We start from the raw sequence: 9,081 nt of genomic DNA on the forward strand, positions 1-9,081 counted from the left end.
CCTCTTTCTGGGCACACAGATGACTACATTGTCCAGTCCTCCTTTAGGTTAGATTGTGTATATATGATTCAGGAATGGCCAATGGAATATGGATACACATGATGTAGGAACTTCAGGCCTGGACTTGAAAACTATATAGCACAATTCTGCAACTCTCCTTAGCCCTGATACAACAATTGGGACACTATTTTTCTAGATCCTCTAGCTTCAAGTTGTAAAGGGCTACCTGATACATATCAAATTTTATGTGAGATACGTCTTTATTATCTTAAGTCCATAGAGTTGAGACCTATTTACTACTATAACATAGTCTACTACTACAAGTATTATTTAAGTAGAATTAATATTTTGTGTAAATGTTATTTAGTACACTAAAAATCTCTTTATTGAGCTTGTTCTCTATACCAGGTACCCCACCTCTATATTAGCATTGTGATGTCATTGACCATCTTGATAAGAAGAGTTTTGATGAAGTAGGGAGCATGGAAGCCATATCAGAGTATACATAAGAGAAAGGTGTGAAATAGTAACATTTCTCATCAACTGAGACTTTTTGCTGAGAGTGTGGGTAGAGAAACAGGGTGAAAACAAACAACAAAAAACTAGATTGAAGTCAATGAAAGTTTTTTTTATATAATTTTTTTTATTTTGAATAATTTTAAATTTACAGACAAGTTGCAAACATAGTGCAGAGTTTTCTATATATCTCCCATTCAGTTCCCCCTTTTTTACCATTTTATATTACCATGGCATATTTGTAAAAACTAAGAGACTGACATTTTTACATTACTATTAACTACTATTCAGACTTTATTTGGATTTCACCAGTTTTTCTGTTAAGGTCCTCTTTCTGTTGCAAGATCCAGTCCAGAGTACTACAAGTAGCTTTCACAAAGTTAGAGGAAGTCATTAATATTGATATGATGAGGAAAGCAATGAATATATAAATAGCCCAAAAACAAACTACTAGAGATAAAAATTAGAATATCTGAAGTTACATACCATATAAGCTTCCACCTAAAGAAATTAGAACAAGAACAAATTAAACCCCAAAACAGGTAGAAGTAAGGCAACAACAAACAACAGAAATAGAACACAGAAAATGCAGAGAAAATTAATGAAACTAAAAGCTGGTTCTTCGAAAAGGTAAATGAAACTAATCAACTGCTTGCTAGGATAATCAAACATAAACAGAATAAACAATTTACCACTAACAGGAAAAGGCAACGGAACATCACTACAGATTCTAAAGATAGTAAAAAGATAATAAAATAATGTCAAAAACTTTATAACAACAAATTTTAAAAGTTAGACAAATGGGCAAATTTCTTAAGTGACTCCAACTACTAAAGCTTATTCAAGAAGATGTAGATAACCAGAATAGTTCTACATCTATTTAGGAAATTGAGTTTATAGTTAACTTTCCTACAAAAATATCTTTAGACCAAGAGGTCTTTACTGGTGAATTCTACAAAACTTTAAGGGAAGAAATAATAAGGAATCCCCACAATCTCTTCCAGAAAAAAGAAGGAACATTTTCCAACCATTGTAGAAGACCAATATTATTCTGTTATCAGAATCAAAGACATTACTCAAAAGTAAAACTACTGATCGAAATCCTTCATGAATGCAGATGCAAAAATCCACAAGCAGACATTTGAAACCATGTACAGTAATATACAAAAATAAAGTAGATTAACAAGTGGGATCTATCACAAGAATGAAAAGTTGATTTAACACTTGAAAATTTATCAATTTAATTCGTTGTAGTAAAAGACTAAAATAGAAAGTTAATAAAATCATTTAACTAGATGCAAAAAGTCATTTGACAAAATTCAACATAATACAAAATTAGAAGGCAACTCGACTCCTTCAAAGTTATAAAGTATATCGATATAAAACCTAAACCTAACATTGTAACTAATGATAAAATATCAGATAATTTCCTCCTAATATCAGAAAGAAGGTGCAGATTTCTTTTCATCCCACTTCTATACAATGTGTCCTAGCCACTGGAATAAGATAAGAAAAAGAAATAATAGTGCTTGTTACTCAATATTCAGACTAACAAATCATTGAACTGATACTTCATTAAAGAAGATATAAAGGTGACTAATGAGCACATGAATGTTTTTCAATATCATTTATTATTAAGAAATGCAAACTAAAACCGCAATGAGATATCATTAGTATATAGTTGAATGTCTAAAATCAAAGACCAAAAATACTAAGTATTTAAAAATGTCAAACAAATGGAACCCATATATATTGTTGGTGAGAGTGCAAAATAATATAGAATCTTTGATAATTAGTATAGGTAAAAACATCATGTTATATAGGTAAAAATATTAATTTAATTAATTTACAATCCAGGATCCAATTTTTAAATATTTCTCCAGGAGAAATAAAAGCACATTCTCACAAAAATACTATTACTCTAATGTTCCTAACAGCTTCATTCATAAGAGCAAAAAACTAGAAAAATCCCAAGTCTGAATTAAATTAGATAAAAAAATTGTGGTACATGCATACAATGAAATACTACTCAGCAATTAAAATAAAAGGACTGCTGATATATGCAAACACATGAATGGATCTTAACAGAATTATGCTAAATGAAAGAATCCAGATACAAAAGCATACTTACTGTGAGTCATTTGAAGGGTAGTAGAATATGCCATCCCAAAATAATAACTGTAGAAATTCAGGACATGCCATTCAAAATATGCCACTTCAATATATTGTTTATTTTGAGCTGTAAGCACTTGAAAAGCAACAAATGCAGGAAGAGGCTTTCTTTGACCTCCCCTTATCTGCCTAAATTCAGATCCTCCAAAAGGAACTCGACTGTCAATAAATCCATTTCTTGGGAATTTCATTAAACCACAGAAGATTGACTCTTATCAAAGGAGAGTCTAGACATTGACATCACACTCAGACAAACTTTGTGATTAACTACCATATCTTCCATCTATTCTTCTAAAGGCCCATTCATCTGTCCTAAAAATTATTTACTTTCCCCTAAGAGACTTACATTCCTCCTTGCATGTCCCTGTTAAAATGGTAATTAAGTCTGAATTCTAAAGTCACCTCTCTGAGTTACTCATTTTTTCCCTGGTTATCTCTCATGCATATTTAAGGTATATATGTTATTAAGTTTTGGCTTTTCTCTTTTTAATCTGTGTTTTATAACAGGAATCTCAGCTAAGAACTCAGAAGAACAGAGGGAAAATTATTTTTCATCCCCTACACCTTTCATATGCATTTTTAGAAAAGGCAAATCTACTGTGATAGTAAGCAAATCAGCATTTGTCAGAAGCCATGGAGTAGGAAAAGGTTAATGACTGCAATGGTGCAAGAGGAAAGTTTATGGAATGATGCAAATGCTCTATGTCTTCACTGTAATGGTAGTAGTTACACTCATTTAAGTTGATATTTTTTAATTGGCAAATCACCCTGTTTCAGTAAAGAGGTGTCAGGGAGCTGGGTCTAAGAACGAGAACTTCAGGGAAATGTGCAGGTTTTTTGATGTTGGTTTAAAAGCTGAGGTAGCTGAAAGGAATTGAGATGTTAAAAATTTAGGAGTCCTTGGTATGTAGTGTCAAAGAGATAATAATGAAGCTTGTGATTCTTTATTTAGGCCAAGTACCAACTAAGAGTAAAATTCTAGGTAACCAGGGAGCACTACCATAAAAAAATTTTAAATGAATAAAGAATGTTGACATTGTGCTCTCAGAGAGTTACTTGGGATGGCATTGGATAGCTCAAAGAGAGAGAAGAATCTCAAATATAAAAGTTATTATTTCAAAGCAGAGAATGAAATGTCCATGCTGAAAGACTTTCTCTTTGAACAGTTTTAGGGTTATTGCTGCAAACCAAAATCAGAGATTGCTTCCACTACATACAAAAAGATAATTTACCAAAATGTCTGGATATGAAATTAATATACAAATTCAATAGCTTTCCTATTTTAAAAATTTAATAACTATATTAAAAGAATTAGGCTCCTGAAAAACTAAACACTTGTTTGACCCAGTTCCTGATTCTCATTTCTTTAGATTATGAGTCTGCCTGAATATCAGGACAAACTTCTAGCTTTGTAGACTGCTGGATTTTTAATGATATGATGACTTTTCTAGGAAGTCTTTAACAGTTGATTATTGCCTAAATCAATATGATAATGAATAAAAGGCCATTTTTAATGGTTGGGTTAAAAATTAAAGGATGACCAAACCACACAGAAAGTGCATAGGCTCACCACAAGTAAATCTACCAACTTGACTCTAACACCAATTTAACTATATGCTTTCAAAATAAGAAAAACTGAACGCATAAGAGAACATATTTGTATAAACTATTGATGCTTCTTTCAAACAATAACATTAGAAAGTCCTTTAAAGCATAGAAGTGTTTTAAGTATCAGAACAACTTTTTCTTTTTAGTTTTGCCATCCTGAGCTTTTGTAACCCTTTATATTCATTTCCTATGTTCCAAATGGCCTAGCCTGTCCTTTTCCTCTATCTCACTTACATGGCCAGGTCTTTTACAATAGGAATGGTTAGCGTCAGAAGAAAAATCTATTCACCAAAGATAATTGAAAATCCCTCAGTGTTCTCCATCTTGTTACCCTTCAGCCTTTCTTTTCTATAGCCATTATTTTAGAAGGTAAGTTCTATCCAAGGCCGAGCTTCTCAAGTTTGATTCTCCCTTTAACCAGTGATCCTCCACTATTATGAACTACAATAGAGGTCAAATTACAGATGAAAATCTTTCACTTCACACATACAGTGCTCTCCATGAGGGGAAGTATTATCAGAATTTATAGAAAATGGAGAAAAAACCAAAACTCTCCAACCCTACTTTCTGTTGCCACAGGTACAGATATGCAGTATGCACATAAACATATGTACATATACTATATATAAATTTTTATATAAACTTATAATTTACTTTGTTATATTTAGCAATCAAATAGATGTAATTCCTAATATTCCAAAAATAAATTCACTTATAAGAAAATTCCAGGATATTATGGCTTCAAGTTAAAGTGTTTCAATGATACTTGCAAAAAAAAAAAATGTATCTCCATTTAGTCTTTTTAATGTGGGAGAAATTAGGAAATAATATTAACTTCCTGGGAGTAACAGTGTAAGTGACCTTTCTGGAACTAACTTAACCTCCATATAAGCAGAAAGGTTTTTAAGCAGCTTCCCATATACTTAGGGTGTTCAGTGACAGGAAAACTGTTGGTAGATGATTAATGCATTAGCAAGTATATATTATTTGTATACATCCACTACTATCCTTATTCCAGGGTAGATGCACGATAGGGCAAGATAAGTTTATTGTTCTTACACAGTTATGACACAGATCAGGAGAAAATCCTACAGTACATGGAGTAATTATGAAACAGTAATGTGCAAATTAAATTCAGAGAAGAGGTATTAGTGAGAACTGAAGAAGTGGATAAGATTTCATTGACAAAGTTGCCAGTAAGGAAAGGAAGAAGGCATGGAGCTAGAAGGAGAAATGATATTTAAGGAACACAGACTATGTACAATGCAGTATTCTTGGGCACAATCACAGTGCCTGAGCTGGGCCTAGAAGCATGAAATGAAAGAGAAAGGGCATTCCAAGAAAAAGAAATAGCAACTGTTAAGAAAAAGGAGTTGGCCAAAGATGGTAAACTCAAGGGACAAAAGTAATATCTGCCTTCCAGAAACAAGGCTATGCTGAGAAAGAATGAGATCACAAAATAAAATGTAGATAAACCCAGGGACAGAACAAGCTACATAATTCGCTATACTATACGTGATTTCCAATACATAATGAAAATGGTGGGACTTCAAAAATTTTTAAGAATTTTGGGATAGTGATAGCAGTGTGTTAAACAAGAATCAGGCCTTTCTACATACATGGCCCTGAGTGCAGCACAGGTCACAGGCCCATGAAGCCAGCTCTGCTGAAGGACATTATAAAGGAACCTAAGATTTAGGTATAAAAGCTTGATAACTGATGAGCAATAGGGGAAAACAGGCTCCTAAGCCAGGGAATGACTTGAAATTAGTTATTTAGGAAGATTTTACTGGCAGCAGCATATAGGCTGAATTGAGAAGACCTCAGACTGGAGACATGAAGAAGAGTTCAGAATTCAGAGTTCAGAGACCATTGCAATCATCATAGCCTGAGGGAGAGGCTTGTACCAGCCTGGTGGAGACGGAAATGAAGAAGAAAGAAAATTCTGACATATATAGCATGATGATAGATTTTTACCCCCTAAAGTCACAAACATGGTAATAAATTTTTGCTTCATTTTGGTTTTAACTGGAAGACTGAGAAAATGATCGTAACACATACAAAATGACCACACTGTGAAATGACACACGCCTTAGGAGTGAAATCAATGAGACCACATAGAGAGCTGTCATCTGAGGTAACAGGTAGCTATCTAGGTTAGAATTCAACTCAAGTTAAATTTCCTGAACATTTAAACTTTCAATGGTGGAAAAGGCTAATTTAGAAAATGATAATTTCCCTGATTCTATAAGGGTTCAAATTTTTGGCCGCAGTATTAGTTTCCTATTGCTGCTCTAACAAATTACCACAAACTTAGTGGCTTAACCAGACACTGTTGGTAAGGCTGCATTCTTTCTGGAGACTCTAAAAGAAGAATCTGTTTCCTTGCTTTTCCAGTTTCTAGAGGCCCCTTACATTCCCTAGGCTATGTCTTTCTTCCATCTTCAGTATCAGTAGGGTAGCACTTTTAAATCTCTCTCTCTCTCTCTGCCCACTCCAGCACACACACACACACACACACACACACACACACACACACACACACACACACACACACACACACACCCCACTCCCCTTCCCCCAGATATGCACACCTCTATCTCGGTCTTTTCTGACTTTCTTACCTCTCTCTTATCAAGATTCTTGTGATTACATTGGGACCACCTGATAATCTACCCATCTCAAGATCCTTACTTTAATCACATCTGCAATGTCCATTTTGTCCCATAAGGTAACATATTCAAAGGTTCTGGAGATTAGGAAGTGAACGTTTTATTTTTTCAGGGGAGGGAGCATTATTCTATCTACCACAACCACTGTTAGGAATTGTCATTTGTTGAGAGTTTGGGCTAATTTTCATCTAGTTTTATTCAGCTCTAAGATCCTAGGGTTCTAAGAGACTTGGGGTTTTTTGTTTGTCTGTTGTTTTTTTGTTTGTTTCTGTTTTTTGACAGGAAAGTAGGATTCATTGGTGGGCATGAGTAAGGAGGGGACAGCACCAAGGCTCTCATGAGTGCAGGGCCTGTCATTTGTCCAGGGGACCACAATTAGGGATGTATTTGACCCCACAGGTATCTGAGATGAGCCGCTCTTCTGCCACCATGTTTTCAAATTCATCCACATTGAACTTAGTAAATCCCCACTTCTTGGAGATGTGCATCTTCTGGTGGTCGGGGAACTTGAACTTGGCCTTGCAGAGGGCCTCAGTCACATGCTCCTTGTTCTGTAGCTTGGTGCCAATGGGCATTATGACTTGGCCAACGTGGACTCTGGCCACTGTGCCCTGGGGATTTCCAAAGGCACCGCACATACCTACCTGGAGCCTAGATTGAGGACAGCATGCCAGTCATGAATGCCCACTGGAAAGGGCTGTATCCAGGGTCCCTTAGGGCATCCTGTACAGGCGACAGGCTGCACACACTACCGAGGAGGCTGCTGTTTGCAGCCATTGCATGCTGGGCCCCCCACAGGGAAAAGACCATGGTTGGCTTAATTGGCTGATTCTCAGATGTGTGCAATCAAAATAAATGCAAAAAGTACAATGTAAGCAGATATTTAATTTTTGAAAATGTTGATCTTATATTTTCATGACACCTTTGTGTTACACAATATGCATATAAAATTCCTTTAGAAAAACTATAAATTCTTGCATCTCCTCTCAATCATACGATTTATATAATTTTGAGAACACAGCAGCCCTGCAGCAAAACATTCAATGAATTATTAAAAAGTGCTGAGAACTGCTTTATGGGTATAAAGAGCTAAATAAGGATCATCTAATTCTACCAGTTATTAACATATAAATTCAAAAAAAGGAAAAAGTCCACATACAGGTATTTTGTCCAAAATTAATGTTTCCTACTTTTAAGAAGGTCATAAGAGCAAAAATGACATAAACTTTGGATCCACTTCACTTCACACGTTTATTTATTCATCAATATTTCCATAAGTAAATTTGTTAACCTAAGTGTAAATGTTTCAGAGGAAAAAAATTCAGAATAAATCAAGGAAAAATACAGGAAATTAAAAGGAATAATAAATATGTGAATACACATAATCACATTCACTAGAATGAAAGCTCAGATAAAACAGTACATACCTTAGGGCATCATTCATTATCACACATACACATAAATGTATATAGAGCAGTGACACATTTGGGAAAGATGAACAAATTGAAGAGTTCATAAGAAAGATTTGAGGAAAGGTTTGGAAAATGAGGAAAGGTTAAAAGAAGAAGGCATGTTCAGTCAAATGAACATAGCAAAAGGAAATATGATTATTTACAAATATATATATAATGAAATGATAAAAAACAAGACAAAGACAGAAAATATGAACTAGGAAAGACATGCAAAAATTAAGAAAATCTTTAAACAATGAAGGATGTAAACCTAAAGAATATGTAACTCTTATGGTAATAGTGTCTGTCATTATTGAAAAGCCAATATTGAGGTTAGATGCTTATTAAGAAAGGCTCATAAATAATTAAGTTAACCCTGCCTTACTACAAAGGAGAACAGACATAAACCAAGACCTTCCTTCCAAAGTTGAAATCTAATTTTACTTTCTCTTTCTCTCTCTTGTTGAGATTGGGCTGCCTTCTAACTCATATTTGAAAAAGATTTGAGTTTTTCACATAAAAATAGAATGAAGTACAAAATGAAGTGAAAATAAAGAATACATTGAGAGCAGGATTAGCTTGTACAAGCATGATGGAAAATGAATTGTGGTTTTTTTACTGGTCCAAAAACTAAACATCAATTATTTAGTCAATATAAATGT

General features: G+C 34.2%; 1 non-coding gene across 1 annotated transcript; it reads right to left on the reverse strand.

Annotated features, from left to right (window-relative positions):
* Positions 1–7,663: 7,663 nt before the first annotated feature.
* On the reverse strand, positions 7,664–7,799 carry LOC132428792 (small nucleolar RNA SNORA70). Its single transcript, XR_009520190.1, has one exon. It is a non-coding gene; the product is annotated as a small nucleolar RNA SNORA70 (small nucleolar RNA).
* Between the last annotated feature and the right edge of the window lie 1,282 nt (positions 7,800–9,081).

Source organism: Delphinus delphis, chromosome 7 (genome assembly GCF_949987515.2).
Source record: "Delphinus delphis chromosome 7, mDelDel1.2, whole genome shotgun sequence".
NCBI classification, from domain to species: Eukaryota; Metazoa; Chordata; class Mammalia; order Artiodactyla; family Delphinidae; genus Delphinus; species Delphinus delphis.